This window comes from Manis javanica, chromosome 3 (genome assembly GCF_040802235.1).
Source record: "Manis javanica isolate MJ-LG chromosome 3, MJ_LKY, whole genome shotgun sequence".
Taxonomy (NCBI): Eukaryota; Metazoa; Chordata; class Mammalia; order Pholidota; family Manidae; genus Manis; species Manis javanica.
In genome coordinates this window covers 122,234,207-122,248,966 of record NC_133158.1, presented here as the reverse complement: position 1 = coordinate 122,248,966, position 14,760 = coordinate 122,234,207, and the positions used below count along the sequence as shown (strand labels likewise).

Genomic DNA, 14,760 nt, shown 5'->3' with positions numbered 1-14,760 from the left:
TTATATAATGTCCTTCTTTATCTCTTGTTACTTTCTTTGTTTTGAAGTCTATTTTGTCTGATATTAGTACTGCAACCCCTGCTTTCTTCTCGCTGTTGTTTGCCTGAAATATGTTTTTCCATCCCTTGACTTTTAGTCTGTGCATGTCTTTGGGTTTGAGGTGAGTTTCTTGTAAGCAGCATATAGATGGGTCTTGCTTTTTTATCCATTCTATTACTCTTGTGTTTTGGTTGGTGCATTCAGTCCATTTACATTTAGGGTGACTATTGAGAGATATGTACTTATTGCCATTGCAGCCTTTAAATTCGTGGTTACCAAAGGTTCAAGGTTAGCCTCTCTAGTATCTTACTGCCTAACTTAGCTCACTTATTGAGCTGTTATATACACTGTCTGGAGATTCTTTTCTTCTCTCCCTTTTTATTCCTCCTCCTCCTTTCTGCATATGTTGGGTGTTTTGTTCTGTGCTCTTTTTAGGAGTGCTCCCATCTAGAGCAGTCCCTGTAAGATGCCCTGTAGAGGTAGTTTGTGGGAAGCAAATTCCCTCAGCTTTTGCTTGTCTGGGAATTGTTTAATCCTGCCATCGTATTTAAATGATAGTCATGCTGGATACAGTATCCTTGGTTCAAGGCCCTTCTGTTTCATTGTATTAAGTATATCATGCCATTCTCTTCTGGCCTGTAGGGTTTCTGTCGAGAAGTCTGATGTTAGCCTGATGGGTTTTCCTTTATAGGTGACCTTTTTCTCTCTAGCTGCCTTTAAAACTCTTTCCTTGTCCTTGATCCTTGCCATTTTAATTATTATGTGTCTTGGTGTTGTCCTCCTTGGATCCTTTCTGTTGGGGGTTCTGTGTATTTCTGTGGTCTGTTCGATTATTTCCTCCCCCAGTTTGGGGAAGTTTTCAGCAATTATTTCTTCAAAGAGACTTTCTATGCCTTTTCCTCTGTCTTCTTCTTTTCCCGTACCCCTATAATACGGATATTGTTCCTTTTGGATTGATCATATAGTTCTCTTAGTATTGTTTTGTTCCTGGAGATCCTTTATCTCTCTCTGTGTCAGCTTCTATGCCTTCCTGTTCTCTGTTTTCTATTCCATCAATGGCCTCTTGCATCTTATCCATTCTGCTTATAAATCCTTCCAGAGTTTGTTTCACTTCTGTAATTTCCTTCCAGACGTCTGTAATCTCCCTCCGGACTTCATCCCTTAGCTTTTGTATATTTTTCTGCATCTCTGTCAGCATGATTTTTATTTTGAATTCTTTTTCAGGAAGACTGGTTACGTCTGTCTCCTTAGGTGTTGACTCTGTGATCTTTGTCTGCCTGTAGTTTTGCCTTTTCATGGTGATAGAGATAGTTTGCAGAGCTGGCACGAGTGACAGCTGGAAGAGCTTTCCTTTTTTTTGGTTTGTGGCCTTCTTCTCCTGGGAGAATAGCGACCTCTAGTGGCTTGTGGTTGGCAGCTGTGCGCAGACAGGGCTTCTGCTTCCTGCCCGTTTGCTATGGAGTTTATCTCCGCTGTCGCTGTGGGCATGGCCTGGCTCAGGCTGCTGCTCCAAAATGGTGGAGCCCCGTTGGAGGGGGAGCGGCCAGGAGGCTATTTATCTCTGTAAGGGGCCTGTGTGCTCCCTGCTGCCCAGGGGGTTAGAGTGCCCAGAGAACCCCAGATTCCCTGCCTCTGGACTAAGTGTCCTCCCCTGCCCCTTTAAGACTTCCAAAAAGCACTCTCCAAACCAAAACAACAGCAACAAGAAATTAAATAAATAATTTTAAAAAACAAAAAGAAAAAGAAAAATGCACGATTTTCTTTGTCCTCAGGTGCTGGTCTCAGGCACCCACTCACTGGTCTTGCTCCCCTGTTTCCCTAGTATTTGGGTCCCTGTCCCTTTAAGACTTCCAAAAAGCACTTGCCAAAAAAAAAAAAAAAGTGGGAAAAAAAAATGGCCACTCCCGTTTCTTTGTTCTCCGGCGTCGGCCTCAGGCACCCGCTCACCAGTCATGCTGCCCTGTTTCCCTATTATCCAGGACTCCACGCATGCACTATGTCTGCCTTCTGGTCCAGATGGCTGGGGCTGGGTGTTCAGCAGTTCTGAGCTCCTTCTCCCTCCCTGCTGACTCCTCTCCTCCCACCAGGAGCTGGGGGGAGGGGCACTTGGGTCCTGCCAGGCTGGGGTTTGTATCTTACCCTCTTTGCGATGTGCTGGGTTCTCGCAGGTGTGGATGTGGTCTGGATGTTGTCCTGTGTCCTCTGGTCTCTATTTTAGGAAGAGTTGTCTTTGTTATATTTTCATAGATATATGTGGTTTTGGGAGGAGATTTCTGCTGCTCTACTCATGCCGCCATCTTGGCTCCATGCCTCCAAATATTCTTTTTTGGTGCCACATTGTTCCTTCTTACAATGGCTCTCATCAGGGACTCCTGGGATATCAGCTATCTCTGAATCCTATTAACAAAGTTCAAGTTCTTGTTTCTCCAGACACAGCTCAGGCACACACATTTCAGGGGACACACATGGGTCCAGAAGAGGAAGAGCTTAGCCAGGAAGACATCTGAACCCCCTTCCTCTATCTAAGGAATTCCCCAAAGAAAGGGCATGTAGGTGGCAGAACTCAGCTTCCCGCAAGGAGCTGGAAATGCCAGGCTTGTCCTTAGTGGCCTCCCTTGAAATGGGCTCACACACACATCGGCCTTGGACTCTGCATTGGCTCTTAGCCCTCCAAATGGTCCCTTTAATAACTCCCTTTTCTGCTTCCAGAGGTTGTTTTTATGATTTGCAACCAAGAAGCTTGCCTGAGTTGAGGAGTTTCCATCTCTACCTGACCCCAGCTCCACCCTGTTAAATAATGATAAATTTGATTGTCTCTCTTCCTTCTTTCCTCCCCTCCCCCTTCTATCTTCCTTTCCTGCTGATCAACAAGGAAAAAAAGAGCAATTTAACAGAAAAACAGGCAAAGGACATGGGCAGGCAAATGACAGAAGAGAAACACAAGAAGCTAGTAAGGACATGACAAGATGCTCAAAATCTCTAATAGACATGCAGACTCAACCCTCTGTGAGATCACTTGGCACCTATTAGTCTGTGAACCATTGAAAAGCCAATAATGCTAAGTTAAAGGGGATTTGGTGACAGAAGTCAATCATGTATCACTGATGGAGGTATAGTCAGTGAAGCTATTCTGGAAAGGAGTCTGATTCCACTTGGCCAAGTTGAGTCCTATATATGCACACCCTATTACCTAGTAATCCTGCTTCTGGATAAACATTGCAGGGAAATCCTCATACAAACACATAAGGGAGCATTTATAAAGATGTTCATCACAGCATGTTTCTGCAGTGGCCAGGAGTGGAAGGCACTGTGAGCATCCATTGCCGGGAGACTGCAGCAAGCGCATGTGAGGGGCTGTTACAGAGAGGTTAACATCACACAGCAAGATGGCGGGATGTTAAAAACACAGAGGAGGAGCCAGGATGGCAGCGTGAGTAGAGCAGTGGAAATCTCCTCCCAAAAACACATAGAGCTATGAAAATATAACAAAGAAAACTCTTCCTAAAAAAGGGACCAGAGGACACAGGACAACATCCAGACCACATCCACACCTGCAAGAACCCAGCGCGTTGTGAAAGGGGTAAGATACAAGCCCCGGCCAAGCAGGACCCGAGCGCCCCTCCTCCCAGCTCCCGGCGGGTGGAAAGAAACCGGAGCGGTATTTTTTTTTTTTTTTGGCGAGTGCTTTTTGGAAGCCTTAAAGGGACAGGGACCCCGTTGCTAGGGAGGCAGGGCGGCGGGACCGGTGAGCGGGTGCCTGGGACCGGCGCCTGAGGACAAAGAATATTGCGCGTTTTTCCCTGCGGGACCGGTGGGCGGGTGCCTGAGACTGGTGCCTGAGGATGAAGGAAATCGCGCGTTTCCCCCCTTTTTTTTTCTTTCTCTACTTGGCGAGTGCTTTTTGGAAGCCTTAAAGGGACAGGGACCCCGGTGCCAGGGAGGCAGGGCGGCAGGACCAGTGAGCAGTTGCCTGGGACCGGCGCCTGAAGACAAAGAATATCGCGTGTTTTTCCCTGTGGGACCGGTAGACGGGTGCCTGAGACTGGCGCCTGAGGACGGAGGAAATCGTGCGTTTTTCCCCTTTTTTTCCCTCTATTTGGCGAGTGCTTTTTGAAAGCCTTAAAGGGACAGGGACCCCAGTGCTACGGAGGCAGATCAGCAGGACCGGTGAGCGGGTGCCTGGGACCGGCGCCTGAAGACAAAGGATATCGCGCGTTTTTCCCTGCGGGACCGGTGGGCGGGTGCTTTTTGGAAGCCTTGAAGGGACACGGACTCCGGTGCTAGGGAGGCAGGGCAGCAGGACCAGTGAGTGGGTGCCTGGGACCAGCGCCTGAGGTATAAAAAAAAAAAATCGTGTGTTTTTTCCTTTTTTTTTTTTTTCTGTTCCCTCTCTCATTGTTGCTGTTGTTGTTTTGGTTTGGAGAATGCTTTTTGGAAGCCTTAAAGGGGCAGAACAGGACACTTAGACCAGAGGCAGGGAATATGGGGATCTCTGGGCACTCTAACCCCCTGGGCAACAGGGAGCACAGAGGCCCCTTACGGAGATAAATAGCCTCCAAGCCGCTCCCCCTCCAACAGGGCTCCACCACTTTGGAGGAGCAGCCCCAGCCAGGCCACGCCCACAGCAACAGCGGAGATAAACTCCATAGCAAACGGGCAGGTAGCAGAAGCCCTGCCTGCGCACAGCTGACAAGCATAAGCCACTAGAGGTCGCTATTCTCTCAGGAGAGGAAGGCCACAAACCAACAAGAAGGGAAGCTCTTCCAGCGGTCACTTGTACCAGCTCTGCAAACTCTCTCTATCACCATGAAAAGGCAAAACTACAGGCAGACAAAGATCACAGAGAAAACACCTGAGAAGGAGACAGACCTAACCAGTCCTCCTGAAAAAGAATTCAAAATAAAAATCATGAACATGCTGACAGAGAAGCAGAGAAAAATGCAAGAGCAATGGGATGAGATGCAGAGAAAAATGCAAGAGCAATGGGATGAAGTCCGGAGGGAGATCACAGATGTCAGGAAGGAGATCACAGAAGTGAAACAATCCCTGGAAGGATTTATAAGCAGAATGGATAAGATGCAAGAGGCCATTGAAGGAATAGAAGCCAGAGAACAGGAACGTATAGAAGCTGCCATAGAGAGAGATAAAAGGATCTCCAGGAATGAAACAACACTAAGAGAACTATATGACCAAGCCAAAAGGAATAATATTCGTATTATAGGGGTACCAGAAGAAGAAGCAAGAGGAAAAGGCATAGAAAGTCTCTTTGAAGAAATAATTGCTGAAAACTTCCCCAAACTGGGGGAGGAAATAATCGAACAGACCATGGAATTACACAGAACCCCCAAAGAAAGGATCCAAGGAGGACAACACCAAGACACATAGTAATTAAAATGGCAAGGATCAAGGACAAGGAAAGGCAGCTGGAGAGAAAAAGGTCACCTATAAAGGAAAACCCATCAGGCTAACATCAGACTTCTCGACAGAAACCCTACAGGCCAGAAGAGAATGGCATGATATACTTAATGCAATGAAACAGAAGGGCCTTGAACCAAGGATACTGTATCCAGCACGACTATCATTTAAATACGATGGCGGGATTAAACAATTCCCAGACAAGCAAAAGCTGAGGGAATTTGCTTCCCACAAACCACCTCTACAGGGCATCCTCCAGGGACTGCTCTAGATGGGAGCACTCCTAAAAAGAGCACAGAACAAAACACACAACATATGAAGAATGCAGGAGAAGGAATAAGAAGGGAGGGAAGAAAAGAATCTCCAGACAGTGTATATAACAGCTCAATAAGCGAGCTAAGTTAGGCAGTAAGATACTAAAGAAGCTAACCTTTAACATTTGGAAACCACGAATCTAAAGCCTGCAATGGCAATAAGTACATATCTCTCAATAGTCACCCTAAATGTAAATGGACTGAATGCACCAATCAAAAGACACAGAGTAAAAGAATGGATAAAAAAGCAAGACCCATCTATATGCTGCTTACAAGAAACTCACCTTAAACCCAAAGACAAGCATAGACTAAAAGTCAAGGGATGGAAAAACATATTTCAGGCAAACAACAGTGAGAAGAAAGCAGGGGTTGCAGTACTAATATCAGACAAAATAGACTTCAAAACAAAGAAAGTAACAAGAGATAAAGAAGGATACTACATAATGATAAAGGGCTCAGTCCAACAAGAGGATATAACCATTCTAAATATATATGCACCCAATACAGGAGCACCAGCATATGTGAAGCAAATACTAACAGAACTAAAGAGGGAAATAGACTGCAATGCATTCATTTTAGGAGACTTCAACACACCACTCACCCCAAAGGATAGATCCACCGGGCAGAAAATAAGTAAAGACACACAGGCACTGAACAACACACTAGAACAGATGGGCCTAATAGACATCTATAGAACTCTACATCCAAAAGCAACAGGATATACATTCTTCTCAAGTGCACATGGAACATTCTCCAGAATAGACCACATACTAGCTCACAAAGAGAGCCTCAGTAAATTCCAAAATATTGAAATTCTACCAACCAATTTTTCAGACCACAAAGGTATAAAAGTAGAAATAAATTCTCAAAGAAAACAAAAAGGCTCACAAACACATGGAGGCTTAACAACATGTTACTAAATAATCAATGGATCAATGAACAAATCAAAATAGAGATCAAGGAATATATAGAAACAAAGGACAACAACAACACTAAGCCCCAACTTTTGTGGGACGAAGCGAAAGCAATATTAAGAGGAAAGTATATAGCAATCCAGGCACACTTGAAGAAGGAAGAACAATCCCAAATGAATAGTCTAACATCACAATTATCGAAACTGGAAAAAGAAGAACAAATGAGGCCTAAATTCAGCAGAAGGAGGGACATAATAAAGATCAGAGAAGAAATAAACAAAATTGAGAAGAATAAAACAATAGCAAAAATCAACGAAACCAAGAGCTGGTTCTTTGAGAAAATAAACAACATAGATAAGCCTCTAGCCAAACTTATTAAGAGAAAAAGAGAATCAACAGAAATCAACATAATCAGAAATGAGAATGGAAAAATCACGACAGACTCCACAGAAATACAAAGAATTATTAAAGACTACTATGAAAACCTATATGCCAACAAGCTGGAAAACCTAGAAGAAATGGACAACTTCCTAGAAAAATACAACCTCCCAAGACTGACCAAGGAAGGAACACAAAAGTTAAACAAACCAATTACGAGGAAAGAAATTGAAGCGGTAATCAAAAAACTACCCAAGAACAAAACCCCGGGGCCGGACGGATTTACCTCGGAATTTTATCAGACACACAGAGAAGACATAATACCCATTCTCCTTAAAGTGTTCCACAAAATAGAAGAAGAGGGAATACTCCCAAACTCATTCTATGAAGCCAACATCACCCTAATACCAAAACCAGGCAAAGACCCCACCAAAAAAGAAAATTAGAGACCAATATCCCTGATGAATGTAGATGCAAAAATACTCAATAAAATATTAGCAAACAGAATTCAACAGTATATCAAAAGGATCATACAACATGACCAAGTGGGATTCATCCCTGGGATGCAAGGATGGTACAACATTCGAAAATCCATCAACATCATCCACCACATCAACAAAAAGAAAGACAAAAACCACATGATCATCTCCATAGATGCTGAAAAAGCATTTGACAAAATTCTACATCCATTCATGATAAAAACTCTCAGCAAAATGGGAATAGAGGGCAAATACCTCAACATAATAAAGGCCATATATGATAAACCCACAGTCTGCATTATACTGAACAGTGAGAAGCTGAAAGCATTTCCTCTGAGATCGGGAACAAGACAGGGATGCGTACTCTCCCCACTGTTATTTAACATAGTGCTGGAGGTCCTAGCCACGGCAATCAGACAAAAGAAAGAAATACAAGGAATCCAGATTGGTAAAGAAGAAGTTAAACTGTCACTATTTGCAGATGATATGATACTGTACATAAAATACCCTAAAGACTCCACTCCAAAACTACTAGAACTGATATCCGAATACATCAAATTTGCAGGATACAAAATTAACACACAGAAATCTGTAGCTTTCCTATACACTAACAATGAACCAAAACAAAGATAAATCAGGAAAACAATTCCATTCACACTTGCATCAAAAAGAATAAAATACCTAGGAATAAACCTAACCAAAGAAGTGAAAGACTTATACTCTGAAAACTACAAGTCACTCTTAAGAGAAATTAAAGGGGACACTAATAAATGGAAACTCATCCCATGCTCATGGCTAGGAAGAATTAATATCGTCAAAATGGCCATCCTGCCCAAAGCAATATACAGATTTGATGCAATCCCTATCAAATTACCAGCAACATTCTTCAATGAATTGGAACAAATAATTCAAAAATTCATATGGAAACACCAAAGACCCCGAATAGCCAAAGCAATCCTGAAAAAGAAGAATAAAGTAGGGGGGATCTTACCCTCCAACTTCAAGCTCTACTACAAAGCCATAGTAATCAAGACAATTTGGTACTGGCACAAGAACAGAGCCACAGACCAGTGGAACAGATTAGAGACTCCAGAAATTAACCCAAACAAATATGGTCAATTAATATTTGATAAAGGAGCCATGGACATACAATGGGGAAATGACAGTCTCTTCAACAGATGGTGTTGGCAAAACTGGACAGCTACGTGTAGGAGAATGAAACTGGACCATTGTCTAACCCCATATACAAAGGTAAACTCAAAATGGATCAAAGACCTGAATGTAAGTCATGAAACCATTAAACTCTTGGAAAAAAACATCGGCAAAAACCTCTTAGACATAAACATGAGTGACCTCTTCTTGAACATATCTCCCCGGGCAAGGAAAACAACAGCAAAAATGAGCAAGTGGGACTACATTAAGCTGAAAAACTTCTGTACAGCGAAGGACACCATCAATAGAACAAAAAGGAACCCTACAGTATGGGAGAATATATTTGAAAATGACAGATCCGATAAAGGCTTGACGTCCAGAATATTTAAAGAGCTCAGACGCCTCAACAAACAAAAAACAAATAACCCAATTAAAAAATGGGCAGAGGAACTGAACAGACAGTTCTCTAAAAAAGAAATACAGATTGCCAACAGACACATGAAAAGGTGCTCCATATCGCTAATTATCAGAAAAATGCAAATTAAAACTACAATGAGGTATCACCTCACACCAGTAAGGATAGCTGCCATCCAAAAGACAAACAACAACAAATGTTGGCGAGGCTGTGGAGACAGGGGAACCCTCCTACACTGCTGGTGGGAATGTAAATTAGTTCAACCATTGTGGAACGCAGTATGGAGGTTCATCAAAATGCTCAAAACAGACCTACCTTTTGACTCAGGAATTCCACTCCTAGGAATTTACCCTAAGAACGCAGCAATGAAGTTTGAGAAAGACAGGTGCACCCCTATGTTTATCGCAGCACTATTTACAATAGCCAAGAATTGGAAGCAACCTAAATGTCCATCGGTAGATGAATGGATAAAGAAGATGTGGTACATATACACAATGGAATAGTACTCAGCCATAAGAAGAGGGAAAATCCTACCATTTGCAGCAACATGGATGGAGCTGGAGAGTATTATGCTCAGTAAAATAAGCCAAGCGGAGAAAGAGAAATACCAAATGATTTCACTCATCTGAGGAGTATAAGAACAAACGAAAAACTGAAGGAACAAAACAGCAGCGGAATTACAGAACCCAAAAATGGACTAACAGGTGCCAAAGGGAAAGGAACTGGGGAGGATGGGTGGGCAGGGAGGGATAAGGGGGGGGAAGAAGAAGGGGGGTATTAAGATTAGCATGCATGGGGGGGTAGGGAGAAAGAGGAGTGTGGGCTGTGCAACACAGAGAGGATATGTAGTGATTCTACAACATTTTGCTAAGTTGATGGACAGTAACCGTAATGTGGTTGTTAGGGGGGACCTGATATAGGGGAGAGCATAGTAAACATAGTACTCTTCATGTAAGTGTATATTAAAGATTAAAAAAAAAGAAGGAAAGAAAGAAAGAAAGAAAAGGGGGATTACTCCTTGATAGGATAAAACTATCGGTAAATCAAAGATCAACGCATGCTTTAAATATCCTTAATGTTGATCACTTAAAGGGTGTCAGATGATCAGCTATGGAGGTACTCTTTTCTGATAATATTCCTTTCTCTTAATAAAAAAAAAAAAAGGCAGTCCCTGTGTGCTGACCTCCAATGAGTTCTGCACAGTGGTATAGAGGGCATGTCAAAGCGTGGGCAAAGGGTCTGTTTGTTTCTATGCAGAAGATCAAGGCCTAGCTTGGATACCCAGAAAATGAACTAAGATACGATATTAGGAGGAGCTTCCGGCATCAGCACTCTCTGGAGGACTCGTGCCGGGGGATGATCATCAAAAAGCCTCCACAGGGATCCGGGCGATGCTGCGGTTGTGGCTGCGTCCACCCGTCCGTTTCCTGGACTTGCCATTGGAATCAGGAGGGAGATGTCTAGGCTGGCATGTGCATACAGTGAGACAACGAATTTGACCAGATCTGTACTGTTGGAACTCAACCAGGAGTTGGGAGGGGTGCAAGTTGTAGCACTCCAAAATCTTATGACTATGGACTATCTACGGTTACAAGAACATATGGGATGTGAACAGATCCCAGAAATGGGCTGCTTTAATTTGTCTGATTTCTCTCAACTGTGCAAGTACAGTTGGACAATATCCATCATATCATAGACAAATTTTCACAAATGCCTAGGGTGCCTAAATGGTTTTCTTGGCTTCACTGGAGATGGATGGTAATTATAGATTTGCTTTGTTTATGTCACCGTATTCCTATTATGTTAATATGTGAGCGCAAATTAGTTGGTAGTTTAAAACCTATACATGCTTAAGGTAAGGTATATCTACAAGAAGATATGTCAAAGAAATAATCAATCCTCCCATGTTTTCTTCCATATGCTACCTCTATAGCTTTTCTTCTTCCTTCCTAATTACAACCCTTAAATAGAATTCGTGCCTCATATCGAATTTCCCGAGTATCATAATTCCTCCAGGTGGTAAAGATACCTCGAGACAAGTGCTGGGCATAGAAGCCACAGGGCATAAATCTGCAAAGAAGTAAAAAGCTAACCTTTTCAAACAATATGGCTTCTCTCTCACTTACGAACTTTACATTTCCCTGTATGACTCCAGAAGATGACTGGTTAGCCAGAGACGGGTAAGATTCCTCAAGGGAGGAACAACCTAAGACAGGCACAGTCGCAGGGGGGCCATCAGGTGAGAAATTGGGGATCAACAGAGGTGAGGCTCAGAACCTCACCCCCCCTGCTTTGAGAGAAATCTTCTGCATCCGTGGATGTTTTGCTGCCCTGGTCTAGCTTGGATTAATATGTCCATAGGCACACACCTGATCATCTACATTTGCCCTCTTATAGCACTAAGCTATGTTTTCTACCTTTATCTTGCATCTACCTACCACTTCAGCATTTTATTAAAAATAAAAAAAATAATAATAATAAAGGGAGAAATGTGGGATCAACATATAAATCAAGTATAAAAATCTAACGAATATTCATATTTGACCTGATTGTTTATAGTTCAGAATGCGTGATCAAAACCGAAAGTTTCTGTGATGAATGCCCTTGTACTGTTCACCATGTAAGAATTTATTCACTATGTAAGAATTCATTCACCATGTAAGAACTTGTTCGTTATGCTTCAGAAGATTGGAGACTGACGAGAATTAGGCTTGAGATGGATTAATGATTGTACATTGAGCATTGACCCCCCTATACTGAATTTTATTGTTGTTAACAACCATTTGATCAATAAATATGAGAGATGCCCTCTCAAAAAAAAAAAAAACACACAGAGGAGAGGAAATACAATAAGATATATTGCATAATACCTTTCACATAACCTTTTAAAATATATGCACATAAATCAACAATGCCTATTTTGCAGGAACACAGTTAAAATAAAGATGGCCACTAGCATAGTAAAATAATGACCTGCAGGGAGAGGGGAATGAGAGTAGGTAATAGGGAGAAAAGAGGATAAGATAATTAATAACATAACTAAAGGACTGTGCAGACCACAAATAATAATACAGCATGAACTGAGCAATATGATGGTCAGGGCTTTTCAACCAAGGCAAACACATGAGACAGAGGCAGTCACCACCACAAAAGGGAAGACATGCTGTGTACAGAAAATCTTGATTATACAAGATAGAGTGTGATGTGGGCTCTGCAGCAGGTACTAAGGAAGGGCCCAAGAGCCACAGCAGGGGTTAGGGGAGGCCCATGTTAGGAGAGTCAGCACAGGCCGCATGGAGAAGGCATCACATCTGAGTTAATGTTACCTTCCTAAGAACAGGCCTCTTTCCCAGGTGGTGCACCCAGAGAGGTCTGCTCACACCATAGAAGAACATTTCCACTTACAGAGACCTTGGGCTCAAATCCACAATGGGTTACCACCCTGGAAGACCAGCACTCTCCCCAGCCATGCAGACATGTCCTGATGACTGGTCAGGAGACAGGAAGATGACCTCCTGGCCAGGTCCTGAGCCTTCCAGTGGAGCCAGGGGCACAGGCCAGGCCACATCCAATGGCTAGTTGTAAATTGCTTTCTCTATTATAAGGCCCTCCTGTTACCCCCATGTAAAGCTCAACTATGGATGAATAAAAGGAAGAATCTAAGTTCAGCAGGAAATAAGTGGTACCAGGGGCACCAGTGATTCCTCAGCATCTGCTCCCAGTGATGCTAGACTAAGGGATGAACCACCCTCCCTCTAAGGGGGCTACAGAAATCAGAGGATACCTTAAATCATCTTCTTAATAACATTGAAAGCCAAACCAAAAAAGAGCAATTAATAGAGTAGAACAGGGAGGATAAGGGTCTAAGTGGCCGAGTCCTTACTCCTTACCTGAAATGCAGTCACTCACTGGGAGCAGGCAGCCAACAGGCCTAGCTCCTTGGGTGAGCAGGAGGGTGATATTGCATACTGTAGCGTCCTGAAGACTCTTAGCAGGTAAGAGTCACCCGCTACCTCACCATGCTGGCATTTTTATCCTGGGGCTGCCTGCCAATCCTCAGAATCTGGAACGTAGAGCTAAAGGGACAGACTTGGCATTCATTGTCCACCAACATGGACACTTAGTTTAAGCCCACCCTGTGCTCTGCGCACCGACCCCAGAAATGGGTGCAGACCAACTTTGTGGTCATTTAGAATATTCTCAAGCCCATTTCTGGACTGAGTGCCCAGATATTGGCAGAAGGAGATAAAAGCAGAATATAAAGTTTTATTTAAGGATATGGACATTTTGAAAGCGATATTGCAGATTTTTAAAAGAACCAATTAGATAATACAGAACTGACACCTACAATAATCCAATTAAGAACTCGATAGAAAACAAGTTTAATAACAGATAATGGAAAGGAAGTTAAGTCAGAAAAACCACCCAGAACAATGTCCAGAGAGGCATGAAGATGGAAAATAATAAATGAGATAGAAGATGCAGTGCGAAAATGCAAGATGTGTGGATTACTGGAGTTCAGACAGAGGGGAGGGGAGAGAGAGTGGAGCAGAGGCAATATTTGAAGAGAAAATGGTTGAAAAATTTCCAGGATTGATGAAATAAACCAATCTGCTGATTAAAAATGCCAAACGGGAGATACCCACAGGAAATAGGAATCTCAAAGAACCACACATTGGTTAAGCCAATAATTTCCTCCTGGAAAGTTCCTCTTTCATGACAACATGTGAAAGTACTTGAGGGAGCTGGTGGATTTCCTTACAGAGGGTTTTTTGTTTGTTTTTAAGATGGGAGAAATTTGGCCTAGTTTATAAGCCTACGGAAGGAACCAGTTGAGAGTGAGTGGTTGAAAACACAGGAGAGAAGGGTGATAATGCATGAAGTTTTTAGAGGGAACAGGGCTCCATACTGTGAATAATTATAATAGCTACCATTTATGGAGCAGTACACACCAGTCTGTTTCAGGAATTCGTCACACACATCAATACTAATTCTTAAAATCCTTAATTATTATTTCTGTTCAGACATCACTGATATGTTAATTGATGCTCACAAAAAATAGAGGAAAAAATATTGTATAGCTCGTAAGTGGTAGCACTAGGATCCAATCAGAGGTCAGTTATACCACAGCCAGTGTTTTTCTACTTTACCAGGATGTCCTCTGAGCCCCAGTGGGCCTCTGACATTGGACTGAAGAGGACAGGATGGTGGTGGAGGTGGAGATGTTTGGAGACTATAAGGAAAGGATTAGAAGTTGAAGTAGTTGGGACCTGAAGCTTGGTTATTCCCAGGAAAATGGTAAGAGATACTATCTGTGGTGTTTGAAGGATGTGGGAATTTAACAGAGAAGTAGCCACCAAGGAAGAGTCTTGTAGCGTGGAGGGAGAGAAAAGAAGCCAAGTTAGACCAAAGTGGGGGAGGAGACTAGAAGTCAAGAGTGCAGGGAGCATCCATGCCAGACTTCAGGCTGGAGGAGTCAAGCAGAGGGTGGGAGCTGAGGCAGAGGGGGATGCTGTACACTGACGTACTCAGGCGGGTGGCTGGACTGGGGTAAAAGGAGGGCTGTGAACCCGGTGCCCAAAACACCAAGACCAGCATGTACAGGTGTTCCAGAGGCAGACCACCGACAGTCAGAAGTGGGGAGAAGCTTGGGG

The 14,760-nt window shown here is 43.1% G+C and overlaps 1 pseudogene; it reads left to right on the top strand.

Moving 5' to 3' along the window:
- Nucleotides 1–14,760, top strand: part of LOC118973515 (large ribosomal subunit protein eL21-like) — a 44,942-nt pseudogene that overhangs the window by 24,797 nt on the left and 5,385 nt on the right.